Here is a 21,795-nt window from a genome sequence, read left to right on the forward strand (position 1 = left end):
CCTCAGTTCAAAATGCAGAAATCACCGGTCTTCTGTGTCCTTCGCGCTGGGAGTTGGAGACTGCAGCTGTTCCTATTCGGCCATCTTGCTCCGCCCCTCCTAAGTAGTATTAAAATGTAGGCTCCCGGAGGACAGGGCGTTTTGCTGATTTTGTTCACCAATATGCTCCAGGTATCAAGAATATAAATAACTTATATAATAAGAATATAAAATAGAAAATATCCCCAGCACATTAAGCAAAATAAGGGGCACTGTTTTTTGGGGTGTGTGTGTATGTGCTTGTGTGTGTGCCTGTATTTGGGGGAGTTGAGAAGAGATGAAAGAGAAAGTATGACCCATGTTATTCTAGAGCTTGTAGTATATATTGAGGAGAGGATATAAAACGACTGTAAATTAAAGTCAAACTTATAAATATAAATCAGTAAATGTGAAAATATATTTCCATGTCACTTTATTCCAGTACCATTTCTGATCGTCTCTGGAAAAGACGTTGAACTCAATCTTTAAAAAACAGGCTCACATAATTAAAGATGTAAATATTATTCTAAATCTTATAATGAGATAATTATAGTTATATTTCACCTTCCAGTTCAATTCCATAAAGAGACAGTTTCAACTCTTTTTGCTGTTTATTCTGATATTCACCTTTATATTTCTAGGTAATATGCTCATGAGTGATATTTCTTAGTTGATAGGTATTAGATAGTTCCTATTGACTCTCTCTTACGTTAGTTAAGCATTTATCTCTCCTAGATCTACTCCTCTCCTCCTTAGTACAGTTATTCAAAATAGTTATATAAAAATACTTAAATCAACAAACAGTGTTCATACTCTATGTAGTGTCCCCTGCTGAGCCAAGCAGTGTGCTGTGCACCTGCATCCTTTCTTGTTCAGCTTTTTCTTTTACATAGAAATGAAAAATTTCCTCCTTTTTTGTTAGCTTGGTTTTCTTTGAAGCTACTGCTGCTTTTCCCCAAGGCTCCATTTGATGTGTCACGTGCCCATCATTAATTTGTTCAAAGATTCAAGCGCAGTTCTAAGTGCTCGATTACATTTTGTCTTTGGGAGATTTTCCCACAGTCCTGTCTCCCTGCACAGCCTGCACAGTCATCATCTGTGGAACATCCTTTTGCTCTCGCTCATCTTGAATCCCTTGTTTCCTGTTCTGTTTCTCTTCTTTGCCTTTATTGCTATGTTTTCCAGACGCATCCTCTAGTACTGCTGAAGTAGGGTGTACTGGAAGTAATTTTTCAAATCCTTTGATGTCTGAAAGGGTCTTTATGCTCGTCATATACTTGATTGATAGCTTGGGTGTGACATTCAAGGTTAAAAAGCATTTTTTTTTCCTTCAGAATTTTGAGAGTCTTGCCCTATTGTATTATAGCCCCCAGTGCCATTACTGAGAAGTTTGATGCCATTCTGATCTTGCCTTTTTGCACCTTGCTACCTGTTTTCTTGTTATTCTTTCTCTGGAATCTTTTTTATACATAAAGTTCTGAAATTTCATGATTATATGCTTTGAGGTAAGCCTTTTTTCTTTATTGTGCTAGATGTTTGTAGGATATTTCCATTGGTGTACTCATTACTCATCATGTCCATGTCATCTTCTTCTCCTTCTCCTTCTCCTTCTTCAAGACAGAGTCTTGCTCCGTCATCCAGGCTGGAGTGCAATTGTGTGGTCTCAGCTCACTGCAGCCTCCACCTCCCGGGTTCAAGTGATTCTTCTGCCTCAGCCTCCTGAGTAGCTGGGACTATCAGCGCCCACTAACATGCCTGGCTAAGTCTTTGTATTTTTAGTACAGACGGGGTTTCACCATGTTGGCAAGGCTGGTCTCGAACTCCTGACCTCAGGTGATCCACTCGCCTCGGTCTCTCAGAGTGTTGGGGTTATGTGTGAGCTACCATGCCTGGCCATATTCTATACTTCTGATTTTTTTTTTAATGCAGTTTCTTCTCTGTTGTATCAGTTCCTTCTGAAACTCTTTAGAAAAAGGTTTGACCTCTCTGATCTTCAATTTTTAGATAGTTTCCTTATTTGTCTTTTGTTTGTAGATTTATTTTAATTTCTAAATTTTTTTTCTGCTTCATCTTTTAACTATTATTTTGAACATTTTTTTATTTCTGCAATCCCGTTTTTAATTTGTAAGGTCTTTTACTTGTTCTATGATTTTTTTTAAATTGCATCTTGTTTCATAGATGTAGTGGCTTTTCATTCAGAGGATATTAAGGGTAGTTTAATCTTTTTCTTTTCATTCTCTGCACCATTTATGCTTTCTCTGAGTCATTTTTTCCTGTTTCCTTCATTTATGTGTTTGACCATGGCCTCTGGCATAGTGAGCTTTCTTCTAATGTCTGTTTATTATTGGCTATCTCTTTAGTGTTTCACATGATTAAAAGTAAGACACTAAAACAGATTCAACATTCTGTGTATGTGACTCAGCTGTTGGGCTTCATTGTCAAAATATTTTTGTGTGGAGAGCTGGCTTTTTTGTTGGAGCATGGGTCCCTCAAAAAATCTGTATTTATCAATACCCAAAGGTTTTTCTCTGGAGCTGTATTCTTTAAGGTGGAGGCTACGCAGCTATAACAAAGCTCCAAAATACAGTGGCTTAAAAAAATAGAAGCTCAGATCTCTCTTATGTGAAATCATGTAGTTAGTGGTCCAGACTGGAGGCTCTGCTCCATGTGTCCATGCAGCCAGGCACTTTTCCTTCATATTCGGGAAAGACATCATTCTCTACCCATTCAAGCTGGGTCACAGGCATTTCCATGTTCTAGCTGATGAAAAGAGGGAAGAGCTGAAGTCCAGAACAACAGATTTCAAACAAGTGACACAGCAGTTCCGTTCATGTTCCAATTCTCTATTGCTGTGTAAAGGCTCACCCCAAAATAGTGATTTAAAATAATAACAGTCACCAATTTTGTTCACACATCAGTGGGTCATTAGTCCCTGCTAAGTGTTCTTACCTGGGCTCGTTCTCGTGCGCCATAACTAGCTGGAGTTGGAACAGCTGAAATTCTTCAGGTATCCCTTTCTCTCTGTGTGGTCTTACCATATGGAAGCTTCAGGGCAGCCAGGATCCTTTACATAGGTGGCTGAAGACTCTTAGAGTAAGCCTCCACAGACAAACAGGGAGGAGTTGCTCGGCTTGTTCTTAACTAGCCTGAGGGCCATACATGGTCACTTTTTCTGCATTCTGTTGGTTACAATTGAGTATCCAAAGAGAGAGCTTCCAGATCATCTCTTGATGGAAGGAGTGGCAAATAATTTACAGATGTGTTTTAAAACAGCCATGACCCATCACTTCTGTTCACAAATTTCACTGGTGAGAAGATAGTTACCTGGCGTCTCCTAGCCACAAGGGAAGGTGAGTCTGTAACTGGGCTGTTATGTAAGAAAGGAAAATGGATTTAGTTATGATAAATGCATAATTTTTAGTACGGGAGCTATTCAGCATCTCCTCAAATAGGAACATTTTTTCTACTGCCTCTGCTGTACTACTGAGAAAAGGGCAAGAGAGTGGGTCTTGGTGCAGGTGGCTCAACATTTAGTCTCCAGTATTTCACTTATATCCTCTGTTTTGAATGATATACCTCAAATTGCCTTCCACGTTGTCTACTCTTCTCAAGAATGTCCTCTTGAGAAGTTGAATTTTGCTGTCTGTTTTCCTGCAGAGATTAAGGAAGAGACAGAGGAGCTCATTAGTTCCCTTTATGGATTTTTAAGTATTCTTCATTTCAAGCCACAAGCCTTGTCCCTTCTTAGAGTGCCTAGGTCCCAAGCCTTCCCAGAGTTTTGCAAATATAAATTGCCTTTTTGTTGTTGGTCCATACTCTTCTGTAGGCCCCTAATATTCAGCTTCTTTTACATTGCAAAGCTGCTTAGAGCTCCTACATTTATCTGCCTCTTCATGTTGCAGAATTTGTTGCTATATCTTCTCGATCTTTCTCTCTTTTTGACCTTTACTGAGTTATATCTTTTAATGCTTTTACTGTCATTTCAGTGGAGTATTAGCATGGAGTGAAAATTATACCTATGTCATGTCTCCCACATTAACGGGAAGTCTTCTCATTTACTTTTTACCACTTCTACCACAGTCTATTTGTTCTGGAATATAATAGCATGTTGAACTGGGTTCAACATGACAGTAATCGACCCAGGTATTCTCTTTGCACATATACTAGAAAATCTGTCTATAATAAAATTAACTGGCCACCAAAGGTTTTCAGATTAAAACTTTAAAAAACCTAATTCAAATGTTCATTGGTTTTAGATGATCGGGGGTTGAATTGAAATCCTGGATTGACAATTGATATGGGAAATATTCTGCCTGGTGGTGAAATTATTGGTGGAGAAATTTCTTTTTGGCACCTGGATATATCTCCCTGCACCTTCTTCTGCCACGGCAGAGTTCTGATATTTTACTTAAGTTTGAATTATTATTAACTGGGAAATACAGGTCACCATATAAATACAAAGGTCAGAGTTCAAAGCAAGTCAGACATATCAGAGTGGAATTGAATCATAAACTAAAGACTGAACAACAGTGCTTTGGAGTCATAAAGGAACCTTAAAAGCTTACCTTGTAAACACCTTTCTGGTCATGACCTTAGATGCTATAAACCACAGTCAATTTTTATTGGAATCAAAGTTTTTTAAAAGGCCACCTTCTTCTGTGTACTTTATGGATTTACCGTATTTGCGCAGTTATTTTGATATTTCACCAAAGTTCCCAACACTGTAGCCATAGATGACATATATGCTAAAGACATTAGTGCCACAGATGTTATCTGAGACTCAGAGAAATAAAAGGTGTACATTTAACGTCACTTATTACCTTACTCTAATACGTAGTATTAAAGCTTATTTTCTTAGCAAAAGTAGAAATACGAATTAACCATCTCAGGCTTTTGTTTCTTTATAGAGTTACTATGGGAATCAAGTAACTATTATAGATCATGTGGAGAATCCATGCAATTATTACTCTCTTACATTGATCATCTTCTCTCAAAAGTGTAAAATAAAAAGCTATTGTGGAAATAAGTAGTTCTATCATCCAGTGGTGGATTTCATTCATGCATACACTTCACTACAAAAAGAATAAAATGTGGATTTGCCCTTTGTAGCTTTTCCCTCAGGGTTAATACTTTTCTAATTGAATGCAGCTGCTCAAAGATTTCTATTGCTAAATATATGTACTATGTTGAAAAAGAGGGCTGCACTTTTGATCTTTTTAGAAAACTGTTTTCAGCTTAATTACTTGGCTTTATTTGTACAACTTTATACCATTTTCAAATACTGATGACTGTACATGATAAAAGAGCCTTCACTACATACAAGGCAGGTTGGTGGAGTGGTTCAGAGCCCAGAGCATGGACACTGGAATCAGGCTGTCTAGGTTCTAAGCCAGGCTGTGTGTGACCTTGAGCAAGTTCCTTAGTTCCTTAACCTTATGCCTCTACTGTCTCATCAGTAAAATGGGAATAAATGAGAAGCATGATGTAAAACCTAGTTGATATTCTATATTACATACTGAAACCAAATTTTCTGTACTCAAAGTACATATTACATGCTTAAGTCATATAAAGCATGTAATTAATGCTACTTTTAAAAATTTTTCTTTGGCCCTCCACCTTCTGACATTATTATTATTAATATATTATTATTATTTTTTATTTTTTGGCCCTCCACCTTCTGATATGTAGAACATAATCTAGTTTGGATATATACACATGCATCTAATGATAAATATTATTTTTCTAAAGTGGCCATTAGGTATTCCTTTTCTGCACTTTAAAGTTTATTTTCTAAAATAAATATTTAATTTTTTTATGTTATTGCACATCTCTAGTGACATTCTTAATGTACTTTAGCTGTTTCAAATATTGGACCTCCAATATTTTCCTCTGACATTTCCATTCATAAAACTCTATTGTTTTCAAAGCAAGAGCTCTGGGATTCTATCCAAAGCAATTACCACGCAGAATGTAGTCTCAAAGCTTTCTTAGAACTGACAATGTGTGGCATGTTTGAACAAACCTGGGTTTGAGCTTAGATGGGTCCATATGATTGAATTCTTCCATTTTCAGACTTAACATGAGGAAAAGCCAGAGTGTCGGTGGGAATAAGTGACACCTTTATATTTGTAATGAGTTCAAAAAATATTATGGCACTTTCTCTTTTATTTCTCTTATATAGGCCTTACAATAGCCCTGGGATGCTGTAGGCAGGACAAGAATCCCAATTTATTTTACAATGGAAGAAACTGAGTTTGAATAGTGTAGATATGTGATAGAACTGACACTTGCCAGTGCCCTTTTACTACTTGAATTTTCTTTATGAAAAGGTCTTAGGTTTTCCTCTTTTGAAACTTTAACTTAGTACTGCTTATGATGTTGCCATTCTCCATAGAGAATCTCATTAATAAAAAAAAACCAACTTTTTAATACCATGTAAATTGGTTTCCATGTTGGGTGGTTGATGATCCAATGAACAAATGTTTTATGCTAAGTGGAGACTTTTTTTTTTAAAACAGAATTCAATGCTGTTACAATACTAGTAATTGTTAGCCTGAAAGATTGGCTATTTATTTTAAGCAACTTTATTGAAGCATAATTTATATTACATAAAATTTACCAATTTAAAATGTATAATTCAAACTTTTTAGCACATTTATTAAGTTGTCAAACATCACCACAATCTAATTTTAGATTATTTTATCACCCCAATAAAATCCTTCATGCCCATTTACAGTTAGCCTCTGTCCTGCCTCTAGCCCAGGCAACCACTAATCTACTTTCTGTCTCCATAATTGACTTCTCTGGATATTTCATATGAGTAGAATGATACAATATTGGCCTTTTTAAACCAGCTTCTTTCATATCACATAATGTTTTTGTGGTTCCTCTATACTATAGCATATATCAGTATTTCATTCTTTTGTATTACTGAATAGTATTCCATTGTATGGATAGAGTGCATTTAAAAATATTCACATTTATGTTGTTTCTACTTTTTGGCTGCTATGGATAATGCCATTATGAGCATAACATGCAAATTTTGGCATAGACATATGCTTTCATTTCTCTTGGGAGCAGAGTTGTTGTGTTGTATGGAATATACATGCTTAACTTTTTAAGAAAAATAAACTATTTTCCAACCTGACTATACCATTTCACATTGCTACCAGCGATATATGAGAGTCCCTGTTTCCCCACATTCTTGCTAATATTTGATATTGTCATTTTGATTGTAGTTATTTTAGTGGGTGCGAACTAGTTCTTCATTGTGGTTTTAGTTTGCATTTCACTGTATCTTTGGAAGTATTTATTAGCCACTTGTATATTTTCTTTGGTGAAATATTTGTGTACATCTTTTTTGCATTTTTTTAAACTGTTTTCCTATTAGTTTCAAGAGTTTTTTGTACGTTCTGAATGCAAGTCTTTTACTGGATGTGAGTTTTGCAAATATTATCTCCCAGTTTGTGGCTTGTCTTTCCAGTTTTTAATGGTGTATTTTGAAGTGCAAAAGTTTTGTATTCTTATAAAGTCCAGTTTTCCAGTTTTTAAAAATGTATGGATTATACTTTGGTCTTATATCTAAGACATCTTTGCCCTGTTCAGAGTCTCAAGATTTTCTCCTATGTTTTCTTCTAAAATTTTTATCATTTTAACTTTTACAATTAAGTCTGTGACTCATTTCAAATTAATTTATTTGGTATGAATAAAATTCTAAGTTCAATTTTTTACATGTGGCTATTCAATTGTGCTAGCATAATTTGTTGTAAAAACTATAGAAATTCCTCCTTGAATTGCCTTGGCATCTTTGTTGAAAATCAATTAAATGTAAATATTAGAGTTTATTTTTGGAATGTCTGCTCTGTTCCATTGATCTATAGTCTATACATAATCCTTATACCAGTACTATATATGTGTGTGTGTGTGTGTGTGTGTGTGTGTGTGTGTGTATACATATATTTTATTTTTACGACAGGGTCTCACTATGTCACCCACTCTAGAGTGCCAGTGCAGTTACTGGTCACTGCAACCTCAATCTCCTATGCTCAAGCAATCCTTCTACCTCACGCTTCCAAGTAGCTAGGACTACAGGCATGGACCACCCTGCCTGGCTAATTATTTTTAATTAAAAAAAATTTGTAGAGACGAGGTCTCACTGTGTTGCCTAGACTGATCTCAATCTCCTGGACTCAAGCAATCCTTCTGCCTCGGCCTCCCAAAGTGCTGGGATTCTGGGAATATAAGTGTGAGCCACCGTACCTGGCCTATGCTGTCTTGATAACTGTAGCTTTATAATGAGTTTGAAATTGGAAAGTGAAAGTCCTCCAACTTTGTCCTTTTTATCAATATTGTTTTTGCTATTCTGTCTTTTTCATTTCAGTTTCCATTGTAGGATCAGTTTAACAATTTCTGTTCTAAAGACCTGATAAAATTTTGATAAGGATTATGTTGAATCTATAATATAGAAAGAATCGTTCTCTTAATGTGTCTGGAATTCATTCCTTCCACTGGGTTCTTGGTCTCACTTACTTCAAGAATGAAGCTGGGGACCCTCGTGGTGAGTGTTACAGTTCTTAAAGATGTGTCCGGAGTTTGTTCCTTTGGATGTTCAGATGCGTCCAGAGTTTCTTCCTTCCAGCGGGTTTGTGGTATCACTGACTTGAGGAGTGAAGCTGCAGACCTTCACAGTGAGTGTTACAGCTCTTAAAGGTGGCACGTCCAGAGTTGTTTGTTCCTTCCAGTGGTTTCATGGTCTCGCTGACTTCAGGAGTGAAGCTGCAGACCCTTGTGGTGAGTGTTACAGCTCATAAAGGTAGTGCAGACCCAAAGAGTGAGCAGCAGCAAGATTTATTGTAAAGAGCGAAAGAACAAAGCTTCCACTGCACGGAAGGGGACCCAAGCAGGTTGCCACTGCTGGCTCTAGTGGCCAGCTTTTATTCCCTTTTTTGGCCCTGCTGATTGGTCCATTTTACAGAGCACTGATTAGTCCACTTTACAGAGTGCTTGCTGGTTGGTGCATTTTTACAGAGTGCTGATTGGGGTGTTTACAAACCTTTAGTTAGACACAGTGCTGATTGGTGCGTTTTTAGAGTGCTGATTGGCGTGTTTCTTTAGCTAGACACAGAGTGCTGATTGGTGCGTTTTTACGGAGTGCTGATTGGTGCATTTACAATGCTTTAGACACAGAGCACTGATGGATGTGTTTTTACAGAGTGCTGATTCGTGCTTTTACAATCCTTTAGCTAGACACAGAGCGCTGATTGGTGCATTTTTAGAGTGCTGATTGGTGTGTTTACAATCCTCTAGCTAGACAGAAAAGTTATCCAAGTTACCACTTGACCCAGGAAGTCCAGCTGGCTTCACCTCTCATTAACAGTATTGAATTTTCAATCCATGAACATAGAATGTCTCTTTAATTTCCTTCAGTGATGTTTTATAAATTTTAGTGTATTAGCCTTGTCCTCCTTTTGTTAAGTTTATTCATAAATATTTTTTATTTAGTTTGAATAGAGATTTTCTTTAAATTCTGCTTTTAGAGTTTTGACTTCTAAGACAAAGGAATGCAATCGATTGTTTAAAAATATAAAGAACTCCTGACCTCAGGTTATCTGCCTTCCTCAGCCTTCCAAAGTGCTGGGATTACAGGCATGAGCCACAGCACCCAGCCCCATACTGTGAGCTTCTACTAGGCAAGAGAGTACCGCAAGTAAGTTTTACTCCAACATTTACTATCCAGAAAGTCTAGAAAATTCTGTTTAGCTCCTCCTGCCCTCTTCCCCACCCCAAAAAAGCTCACAGTATGTTAAAACTCACTTGGGATATAACAGTGGGGAACTGAGACTTTTTTTTTTTTTTTTTAAACTCCTTCTGTCACCAGGCTGGAGTGCAGTGGTGCGATCTCGGCTCATTGCAACCTCCGCATCCTGGGTTCAAGCAATTCTCCTGCCTCAGCCTCTGGAGTAGCTGAGACCACAGGAGTGCGCCACCAGCTAATTTTTGTATTTTTAGTAGAGACGCGGTTTCACTATGTTGGCCAGGTTGTTCTTGATCTCCTGACCTCGTGATCCACCTGCTTCAGCCTCCCAAAGTGCTAGGATTACAGGTGTGAGCCACCCACCCGACCAGAAACAGACTTTTAATTATCATTGTTACCGCTTATGTCCAGAGGCCACTCCTAGATTTTTACCATGGAAAAAGCCATTTTTGCAGCAAAAAGAAAAATAAATATAGCAAATACCCTTTAAAGTACCAAGGAATCTTAAAAAATACCCTTAGTTAAATGGCCAGTGTCTTTTAGCTTATATTGTTGAGAGGACCTGGTTCAAATCGTAAAGAGATATTACTTTTCTATTTCTTAAAAACTCTGTTTTAAATTCAACCCTGTAGGCTATGTCGAGTGCTCTAAAATCCTAACCCCCTGGGGGTTAAATATCGTGTTTTCATTTTCATATTTATTGGTATTGTGTATTATTATATACTTTAAGTAACTACCATTTATTCAGCTACAAGGTGCATGATAAATATTTATTGCATTCTTAAATGTGATTTTAAAATTGTGTTTTCACACTGTAACTTTTCTTCTGGGAGCATACATCCGATTTTATAAGGCAAGCCAATTGGACAATATGTTTCAGTTAACACACAAATCGGTTTTGTACTTCAGTTTCCAGTGAAGCACAGCTATATTTAGCTCCTCCAATGGTGTGAGGTTTCATAAAGTTCACAAGAAAGTTACAAGTAGGTGAAAATCTTGTTCATTACAATTTAATGGGTTTATGTTACAATTGTTGTAAGTGGGGTTCCTAAAATTGCTGGTGGAAGAATTTCAGAATTATACATAACCAGGCATTCATGTGTTGGATGCTTGAGTTCAGAGAATCAAATAGATTCTCATATTGCCACCCAGAATACTTATGTAGAATATTGAGTATTATAAGCTGATTTTAAGAATCAATCATTGCATAATTTAAACAAAGTATAAGTTCTAAAGTTCTTAACATGTTGCTAATATGCCAGTGGATGCTTAGCTGGCAGGTTTGATAGTGCAGCCTCTTGCTCATAGCATGTCTTGTGTGGCTGGTCATGAAAAATCACTTTTCAAATTAGAACTTAATAAAAACTTTCCTGCTCTGAACACTAAGCTCTACTCCCTGTGCGATTAGTGGTTTCATTTCTTTCTCAGCAGTTGGGTAATGATTATGGCTCCAGATGCAGTGAGAGTGATAAAGAGATTGATTAATTTCACTTGAAAGAGCGTATGTTCAAAGAGAATATGGTCTGAACACCATGAATGATCTGACGTGTTTGCAGCTGAGAATTGTGTATACCCTTATTTTGTGTCCCACTAATGCTGAGACCAGGATCTCTAAACCAATGTTACTAACCCACTTGGTTCGTAAAATATTGGGCCTTGCCGATACCTGTTGTGCACGTGTGTGCATATGTGTTTGTTCTTACTGCCTTTCTCTTTGTAGTAAGTTACTTGTGCTAGCTAAAACGGTTCCTTTGGCTCCTTTACCCTTGAGATGGCTTTTAGTTATGTATTGTTATCGATTAATAGAGCCAAAGTAATCTCTGAACCATGGCTTAATTTAGATCACACTACACACACATACACACACACACATGCACAGCATACATGCACACACCACACAACAAAATCTCTTTGTATTTTTGTTTGAAAAAATCAGTTTCAACATTGCAGCCATGTGGCCATAGAGAGGGGCCTTTTATTACATTTTATGAAAGACCAAAAAGGGGTCTGTTTCCTATACCTAATGCTTTTTCAGCTTATGTTTATTTGGTGATTTTTATTTCCAGGGAGCACTATTTTGCACAAATGTCTTTACATGCCACTTACTTTCATTTTCATGCATTATGTAACCTTTACAATAAATATTTCATGACAATTTTAAAGTGATTCAAAACTCAGATTTCAAGAGATAAATGTTAGTATCTGTAAAAATCATGGGCTCAAATTTTGATGAAAGAAAGATAAGCGTGCACAGCTGATTTCAGCACGGAGCTTGACCTCCATGAGTTTTGCTAATGAGTGTGCAAATGAGTAGGTGAGTATATGTTTTTGGATAAATGAAATATATGTACCCCCCATGCAGAAAGTGTCTCTTATATACAAATCTCTATTGCAAAGTATGAGTAGAAGATTAGAAAAAAGTGTGATATTTAGAAAACTATCTCCATAATCTTACTCAGTGCTTCTGTAAAACAGAAAAGCCTTCTTATTCCTTGGAATTTTTTTATTGTTTTAATAGAAAAGCAAAGTTTTGATCTGAAATGTCTTAGGTTATTTCTCCTGCCTTTATCCTTGAATCTTAAGATTCTAATCATGCAGTAAGTAGTGCTTGGGCACTTATTATGTGTCAGATGCTGTGCTGTGAGAGTTACAAAGCAGAGCAAGCCACAGCTACTGTTTCCAAGTCGGAGGGCTGCCATTTAATGATCCGAATATGGAACCAGTAGACCATGGCCTGTGAAGGCCCACACTGAAGGAGCACCAAGAAGAATTGCCCTCTCCATTATATTGATGTAAAACTTTTCACTTTTTACAAATACATTATTTCCTCACTACTTCCAATTTTTTTTTAAAGCTCTAGAGAATTATCTGAGAAAGCCCTTGTGCTTCCTAATCGTTAAATTCTGAAGTAGACAATAAGGCCGCTAGAGGATCCTAATGAGATGAATGGAAATGGGAAATTTGAGAAGAATTTTATAGCTATTTAAACACTCCTCACTGCTTAGGTTAAATTTTAAAAAATTATTGGGGAAGTGACTTTAGCTCTTTAAGTTCTTTTGATATTATGAAGACATTTCCATTAGAATGAACTTTGACAAGGATTTATTTATAGCATATGAGAAAGGAACTCTGTGTTCTTACCAGGATTTTTACAAATCGAGGATACTTTTTAAAAACTTTTCTTTGAAAAGCATCTTGTATTCAGCATAAAAGCCAGTGATGCATTAAAAGGTAGGCTTCACCATCTCTTACTTACCTTTGTTAGACTCTGAGTTGTTTGCCCTTGATTGATTTTGAAATAGACAAGCCAGCTTTCAGACCAGAGAATGATTTAATTATTACAGAACCCAAGGCCCAAAATCAGATTTGAAGGTATGTTGAAGCAGTGTTCAGAATGAATTAGTGGACAGATGTAGAGTATATGTCACTGATATTCGATACCCTGGGCTGGCCCAGAAATAGTGCATTTCCCTGAAGGTCTTCACCTCTAAACATCAGATGCTTGAATTTAATGGTGCCACTTAATCTAGGATGAGTACACTTAAGTCACATAATGGAAATTCTAGAATAATTAAGGGGTTTAAAGCTGAGAAAACAGAGGGAAGGATGCATGAAGTATATACTGAATTTATTGGATGTATAGGCGCCTTGTTTAGGATGATTAAATTAGCAGTCTGAACTTTGATGTTGGAACTGACACCAGAGGTTAGCTAAAAGTAAAATTTATTTTTTAATAGTTTCAGAGGTCATTGTCATTGTTTGGATCATTATGAAATGTAACATAGGCCAATGTTTTTATAGTTTTCAAGCTGGAAGAGATCTTCAGCTCAGCAAACCTGGTCTTTTCATTAACAAGTGAGAAAAATGATGACCAGGAGGACAGGCTGGAGCAGCAGAGATAGAACTGGGCCATGTACCCTCTGAGTCCATCATCCCCTTAGTGTTCTAAGCATGGTTCACTTTCTTCTTCTACATGCACTGAGGATCCAGAGCCTGCCATAAGGGAGTGGAGGGTGGACCTTCATAGTATACAGTCCACATTTTACAATCTAAATAGTAGAAGATCATTAAAAAAATAGGAGGTAAAGTCAGGAATTCAGAAGACAGCCCTCAGTCACAGGAGGAAGGACAGACGAAAAAAATATTGTGGCCATGTCCGCAGTGATGTGTTGGAAGGCCAGGATTCCTGAACTGTCATTGGATACAGAGGAAGCACCTGGGAGACTGACCCAGCATCAGCGGCTCTGGACCCTGCGAAAAGAAGCAGCCACTCCATTATATGCACATGGGAGAAAACTTTATTTTAAAATCAATGCCAAGAATGACCAGTGTTACAAGCTGGTCCAGCATAGAGGCATTTTGAGATTGTATAAAATTGGCTTGTGTCTAGCTCTGTTCTTACTAGTGTGTGAGTGTGGCTCAGTTGTGCCTCCCTGCTGTGCCTCAGTGTTCTACTGAGTTCTCTATCCCATCACTTACTTGGTGAACAGTAGCTTTTACAATGGCCCTTGCCAGATTACGTAAAATAAGGTTATTGACAGCTACCCCAAAAAGGTTTTTTTTAAAAAAAATATGAAATTAGATAATGTATTAAAACACTTTACACAGTTACCTGGCATATAAATGCTCCACAGGAGATAGAATCATCGCTAGTGTTGAACTGCTAGCATAGGAAGACCAAGTTTCTATCTGGGGAAAAGGAGTAAGGTGATCAAGGATCTGATGTAAATGGGCAAAAAAGAGGTTATAAAGAAATAACATGGTTTTGAAGGCAGTCTTTCCCTGACACTGACAGGTAATTTTGAGGGTTCTGTTTTGTTGTTGCTATTGTTTGTTTGCTTGCTTGCTTTCAGAATATTTTTTTAATTAAGGAAGAGAATAAAGCATTGTTACATATGTTTTTCTCATGTCCACCTCAAATGTGATACTGACATAGAGCAGGGGTATGGACAAGATGGAGGTCTTTCACCCTACTTCACCCCAGCCCTTTATCCTGGGTGACAGAGGCACATGGCGGGCCAGCACCACACCTCACCCCTTGACCCAAAGGATCAGTGATTCTAAGTTGCACAGATGGAAGGATGCCAGCCTCTAGCTCATATCACAGGACCAGAGAGCTAGGCTAGTGCCTCCAGGGAGGTTGGGTATACTTGTTAAGAAAACCCTTTGCCAAGCATAAATAAATAAGACATGAAGTTTTCCCTGGAGTCCCAGCACAGTGGCCATGGCCACCACCTTACACGAGGCTCTCAGGATAGGTGGTAGAAAGAATAGAACTTTCAAAGGAGTTCTCAGTACCTAGAAGAATCTTCCTGTGAGGTAGGGGTGTGTGTGTGTGTGTGTGTGTGTGTGTCTGAGCTGGGCCAGCAGCATGATTTTTGGAAACCTTAAAGCCAATGATGAAACCCATAGTCCCAGTTGTGTCCCCAAATGTTCCTCAAGAAGGAGGGAAGAATAAGAGGAGGCCTTTTATGGGCAAGAAAATGTTTCTCCTTCCTCTAATTCAATACTATTCAGTGTGTAGGGAGAATATCAGGCAACTCCAGCAAATGTGGAGATGGGGGAAGTGGTGACATTGACTGGTGGTACATGCCTGAGGCATCCTGGTGGTGGCAGAGGTAACCCACCCTGGGACAAGCCTGGGCAGTGTGGGAAAGTGTCTGAGTGAAAGAGTCATCCTGATCCTAGAGATGGAGGCAGATGCAGAGAAGGAGAGGCAGTGACTGAGCTCAGTGGGGTAGGGTAATGTGCAGTGATAGGGGTCACTTACCACCCCAACCACTGGAAGGGTTTCTACTCAGAAATCCTTCTAGGGCTGGTGCTGCAGGAGACAGGGACGTGTTCTCGTATGGCTGCTGAAAAGTTCCCTCTTCTGTTATGGGCTAAGGGTCAATTAAAATAACTCCATGTTCACTAGGATTGGCAACAAGGTGCTTGGAGCCAGGCTGAGGTTCCCTGCCCTGTGGTGGGGGTCATCTTCTTCCATGTTGGGACACTCGGGTGGGACAGCTGGTGCTGAGCTAATGACAGTCCATCCCAGGTGAGGAGAAGCAATGAGTGATCTGGAGATCCCAAGGAACCTTCAGTGATCGGCCCTGGGGTCTTACTTGGAAATAATTCTGAAGGAAATGAAATAAGTTGGATAAAGAAGACAGAGAAATCTGAGAATCAAAAAAGAGAGAGGAAAAAAATTATTTGCTTCTAGCAAATGCATGTTCCATTTGATGTGATTCTTTTGTTTTTATTCTTCTGAGAACTTTAGTGTCCTTTGGCATAGGGATTCTACAGACTCATACAATGTTGGAGCTGGTACAGCCTCTAGTTTTTCAACTGGAAACTGTGGGAGGGGAAGTGACTCCTTCATTCGCTGGCTCCTTGGCCTTCACCTTTACACTTACTGTGTAATGCGATCCTCATGAGAACCCTATGAACTATGTAGGTGTATCTTACTTTCCTTCTGCATGTGGTTTGCTAAGACAATGCGGGAAATCACTGGTAGAGGTGAAATCAGAATCCAGTTTTCCAAATAATATATTGAACACTCTTATGATCATTCCACTTAGTTGGGTAGTGAAATCTTACACAACTCTACCTCTGTTCCTTCAGTTGGCTCTCAGGCATTTATGAGGCATCTTCCATGGTACTTATTGTGTTCTAGGCCTTGAGGATACAGTGATGATTCCCTCTCTCCACTCTTGAGTTTACCATCTAGTTGGGGAGGCAGCACAGAAATAGACAATTATTGAAAGAAAAGCTAATAGACATATATCAAAAGCATTATGAGAAGATGAAGACAAAGATTATGTGAGAAATATTGTTTTGAACAATGGCAAAGAGCTGTAATAGCTGAGTATACTAAATACTGTGGTAAGTGCTTTGCATGAATTATTCCATTAATGTATTAGCAAGAACATGTCATTGCTCCTAAATTAATAGCCAGGTTTGTAGTCATCCTGCCTAATCATGATGGCGCTATTGTCTTCACTAAGCTTCAGTAGAATGCTCTGGTATCTAATACAATATTGTCTATCAGGAATAGTGTATCACTTTTGGTTGTAGGCAAACATGCCAATGATAACCAGCCATTTGAGACAAGTACATCATTAGGCATTGAGACAAATGATCATTATGGATAATGTAAAACTGAGGGAGCATGTGGTCTCCTGCGAAAACAGAACTCCAGGGACAGTCAGATCGAAAAAGACAGTTGGGGCTAGCATTGTAGCCTCTTATTTTGGGGAGGGGAGGGAGGCACGCATGTGCCTCTGAATCTTGAACACCAGGTGGGGAATACTCACAGCTAAAGGCAGAATCAAGCTGTGACATTTTGTTTGCCTAGGCAGCTCTGTGAGTGCAGACAGGTTCCCCTCAATGGTAAGAAACACAGTCTCAACGTTCCAGTGCATTGAACCTGGCCTTCTCTGCCTTTCACAGCTTCTGCCATGCTCACTGTGATCCCTTTTCTCATTTTCTTCCATTTCTTAATAGGAGCCCTTAAAAATATTTTTTATTCATTCTTTTATTCAATTTCCCTTGTGTGGAGTGAATTTTTAAGAGAATCTGATGCTTCCAGATAACTCAGTGTTCAGCAGCAGGCAGATACCCTTTATGAGAACTTCCTAACTTTAAATACCCGAAGCAAGTTCTGAATATTGGCTAAAAAGAAAAAGCATATACATGTGTGTTTTTGTAAAATATATACATGTGTGTTTATATATCATCTATACATCTATATCCATTTATTGAGAAAGAATGAGAACAGGTTAAGGTGCAGTGCACAGCTGAGTTTATTATTTTTGTACTTGCAGGACTTGCCAATGAGAAGAAAGCACTTATTGGAGAGGGGGAGTAGAATCAAGCAAATAAATCTGAGATTTTTAGGATCATTTTTATATGTCTTGAATTTGTCGATGATGTTAACAAAAAAGTAAGAGTATGGATTCATCAAAATAGTAATTTAGTATATTGATATATTTGACTAGGAAGTTGTACTATAACTTTTCCAGAATCCTTCACTGTTTTCTGTTTAGGAAATAAAGAATTGACAGGTGACTCTGCATGAAGAATAGAAGAGGAAGAAGTATGACAAATAATAATGATCTTTCTTTTTAGTGGTTCTTTGAGTTTTTCTATCAAATTTTCACTCAAGTAATTATGGCAATATTTGTTTTAAAATGAAAATAAAAGAAATAAAAATAATGTGAAAATTATTCTTAAACTTCATAGAAAGTATCAAGCTATGCAAACTTTCGTTTAAAATAGTCATATATTCATAGATTCCTTAAATTTCAAGGTTTTTTTTTTCTTTTTCTTTTTTTTAAGAGATGGTCTCCCTTTGTCACCCAAGCTGGAGTGCAGTGGCGTGATCTTGGCTCACTGCAACCTCCATGTCCTGGGTTCAAGCATTTCTCCTACCTCAGTCTCCCGAGCAGCTGAGATTACAGGCACCCACCGCCATGCCTGGCTAATTTTTGTATATTTAGTAGAAACGGGGTTTTGCATTGTTTGCCAGGCTGGCCTCGGATCCCTGACCACAGGTGATCCACCTACACTGGCCTCCCAAAGTGCTGGGGTTACAGGTATGAGTTACCATGCCCCAGTTCAAGGTATCATTTTCATACAAGTTTTCTCAATAAGAACTGTCAAAAATATTTGAATATATTTTTTATTAAAATGGGCAAAAAGAGAAACATAATTTAATTCTGTACAGAAGTAGCCACCAATATTTATTTTCTAAATCAGTTACAAAGGTAGAAATACTGTTTTAAAAATTGAAGTGAGAGTTTAAATTTTTTACTTATTTTATCAGATCTGTGAAAGTGGATATACTTCATTCTACCTATATTGGATCACAGGAATTTGATAGTCAAGAGACAAAATACAAAGTAAAATAATAAAATGATAAATAAGAACCATGAAGGAAGTAATGTATTTAATACTTAAGCAATTAAACTGTTATTATCTTAATATTATTTATACCTAGAAGTGAACATCCATTCAGTTTCATTAACTATTTTAGTAAATTACTAAAAATCTACAAAGTCTGAGAATTTTTATTTTGTGTTAAGAGAAGCTGAATAATTTTGGTTTCAGATACTGACAAATTGGCTTTTTCTCCTTTTGCAAAGGTAACTGCTGTATGTTGCTGACCTACAAAGATTTCAATTTAGAGGTTTGTGTTTTTTCTTCTGAAGCTGGAAAATAAATGCCACCAACATTAAGCAGTAGGATGTTTCTTTCAGTGCAGTATTTTAGGTGATAGTGATGACACTAATAGAGGAAATTTGGCATAGGCGGCTATAATAGATGAAAAAACATTTATCTGAAGTTTTTTTATTTGCCTAAAAATTTTGTATCTTACAGTTCTCAAAATTGAGTGATTTACTTTTCATTTAATCTTTTCACAGAATTTGACAGTCTTGCTTTAAAACATTTCATGTTTTTTTAATAGTTTTAATATTTTTTGTAGACAAATGTTGCATATGGTTGCCAAAATTTACTTCCTGGAGCTCATTTTAAATCTCTAGAACTATATTAAGTTATTGTGCCATGTACAAAATTAATAATAGATAAGTCAAATTATATTAAAAATTTTCACATAATGTGGTAGAAATAACAACAATAATAATATTTATGTTGATTGGCCCGTGAGATTTCTGATTGCTTTTTTTTTTTTTTTTTTTTGAGACAGAGTCTCACTGTGTCGCCCAGGCTGGAGTGCAGTGGCCAGATCTCAGCTCACTGCAAGCTCCGCCTCCCGGGTTTACGCCATTCTCCTGCATCAGCCTCCCGAGTAACTGGGACTACAGGTGCCCGCCACCTCGCCTGGCTAGTTTTTTGTATTTTTAGTAGAGACGGGGTTTCACCGTGTTAGCCAGGATGGTCTCGATCTCCTGACCTCATGATCCGCCCGTCTCGGCCTCCCAAAGTGCTGGGATTACAGGCTTGAGCCACCGCGCCCAGCCCTCTGATTGCTTTTACATGCTTTATTTCATTGACTCTTCATGCACAAGAAAACTATGAGATTATTATCCTTATATTACATCTGAGGAAACTAAGTCACATAGTGAAATGAGTAGTAAAGCTGGAATTCGAACTAGAATATAATTGATAATAGACTTGTGCTTATAAGCAACTGCTTTAAAAATTGGGACACTGAGTTTCCACGTGGGATTTGATATGACTGAAATCCGTCAGGTAATCTGGAGTCTAATTTGGAGATGATCTTCCCTGGGAAGCCGTATGTCTATACATCAGCCATCTAGGATTGAGTTTGCACACATTTGCCAATAATACATACTTACTGAATGAACACAGAAAAGTGGACGTGATTTTGAATGAATGACATAATACCTTAGGTAATTGGATTGAGTCAAAGCAACCCAGCTAGCTGCAGAGGCCAAGTGAATTCCAGTTTTCTTTATAGGGAGGAAGTAAGACATTTTGAGGCATGGCTACTGAGGATTATATTTTCTGAATAAATAATAGTAGAACATCATTTAACAAGTAAACTTATGGGACAACAGAAAAGATTAATTAAAAGTGGACCTATCCTAGGCTGGGCGTGGTGGCTCACAACTGTAATCCCAGCATTTTGGGAGACCAAGGTGGGAGAATCACTTTAGGTCAGGAGTTCAAGACCAGCCTGACCAACATCGCAAGACCCCATCTCTGCTAAAAATACAAAAAAGTTAGGCATGATGGTATGTGCCTGTGGTCCCAGCTACTAGGGAGGCTAAGGTACAAGAATCACTTGGACCTGGGAGGTGGAGGTTGCAGTAAGTCAAGATTGCCCCACTGCACTCCAGCCCAGGTAACAGAGCAAGACCTAGTCTTGAAAAGAAAAAAAAGAAAAGGTGGGTCTGCCCTAGAAAATGCACCAGAATCATCACTTTCAGCTTGCGACACCCAAGGCAAGGACTGAAATGAGATGTTCAGTTCTAAATGCTTGAAAATGGCAAGATGGCACAGGAAGATGTTGAAAAAATGAGGGTTGGAGGTTGGGTAATGAGACAAAAACAAGAAGGAATAGCAAGATAACTTTCCTTTATCCAAAAATGAAATACTGATACTCTACTGTTTGTGCTCCTGGAACAGAACCCCTTTGAAGGCAAGGCCATTTCTTATACATCTTTGTGAAATAGTTTCTTCCAGCAAAGTTGTGATTCCAGAGTCTTGTTGAGTTCTGAGCTCAATAAATGCGTAGTGAGCAGGGAGGAATGAATGAATGATGAAATACACAAATGAGTTTGGGAAATCCATTTGAGCTTATATTTATCTAAGAAACCCAGAATACTCATCAGGCAGTATCTAAAATGTAGTCCAAAACCATATTGGAAATAAGGGGAAAAGTGGATGAAGTTGTTAATTGAGGGCTTGTGAGCATGTCCTAAACAGTGTTTGAAATTACTAAATCAGTAGAATCCACACGATGCTTCCGTATTTGTAATATGGCCAGGCTACTTACATTCTTTCCTGTTGTTGTTATTGATTGTTTTGTTCTGGTTTTGTTATTGTTACTGTTTGATTTTCTTTTCTTTTTTTTTTTTTTTTTTTTTGAGGCGGAGTCTCGTCGCCCGGGCTGGAGTGCAGTGGCCGGATCTCAGCTCACTGCAAGCTCCGCCTCCCGGATTTGCGCCATTCTCCTGCCTCAGCCTCCGCGTAGCTGGGACTACAGGCACCCGCCACCTCGCCCGGCTAGTTTTTGTATTTTTAGTAGAGACGAGGTTTCACCGTGTTAGCCAGGATGGTCTCGATCTCCTGACCTCGTGAACCGCCCGTCTCGGCCTCCCAAAGTGCTGGGATTACAGGCTTGAGCCACCGCGCCCGGCCGCTGTTTGATTTTCTTTACTATTTCCTTGGGGGTGAGCACCGATTACTGGCATAGTGGGAAGGCATGCTGAGAACCCCGAGAGTGTAATAGCCTAGGAATGTGGTTGGCAAACAGAACAGGATCAGGTCTTTAGATATATATTGACTTTGAGGCCCCTCAGGGGCCTGCGGGGAAATATCACTGCTGGCTT

General features: G+C 38.2%; 1 protein-coding gene across 1 annotated transcript in view; it reads left to right on the forward strand.

The window, feature by feature from the left end:
• THSD7B (thrombospondin, type I, domain containing 7B) overlaps positions 1–21,795 on the forward strand; it is a 234,635-nt gene that overhangs the window by 12,186 nt on the left and 200,654 nt on the right. The window contains exon 2 of the mRNA XM_011937747.1: positions 17,581–17,699. The gene's annotated coding sequence lies outside the window, so the exon portion shown is untranslated. The remainder of the gene's footprint in view (positions 1–17,580; positions 17,700–21,795) is intronic.

Source organism: Colobus angolensis, unplaced genomic scaffold, assembly GCF_000951035.1.
Source record: "Colobus angolensis palliatus isolate OR3802 unplaced genomic scaffold, Cang.pa_1.0 Scaffold168, whole genome shotgun sequence".
NCBI classification, from domain to species: Eukaryota; Metazoa; Chordata; class Mammalia; order Primates; family Cercopithecidae; genus Colobus; species Colobus angolensis.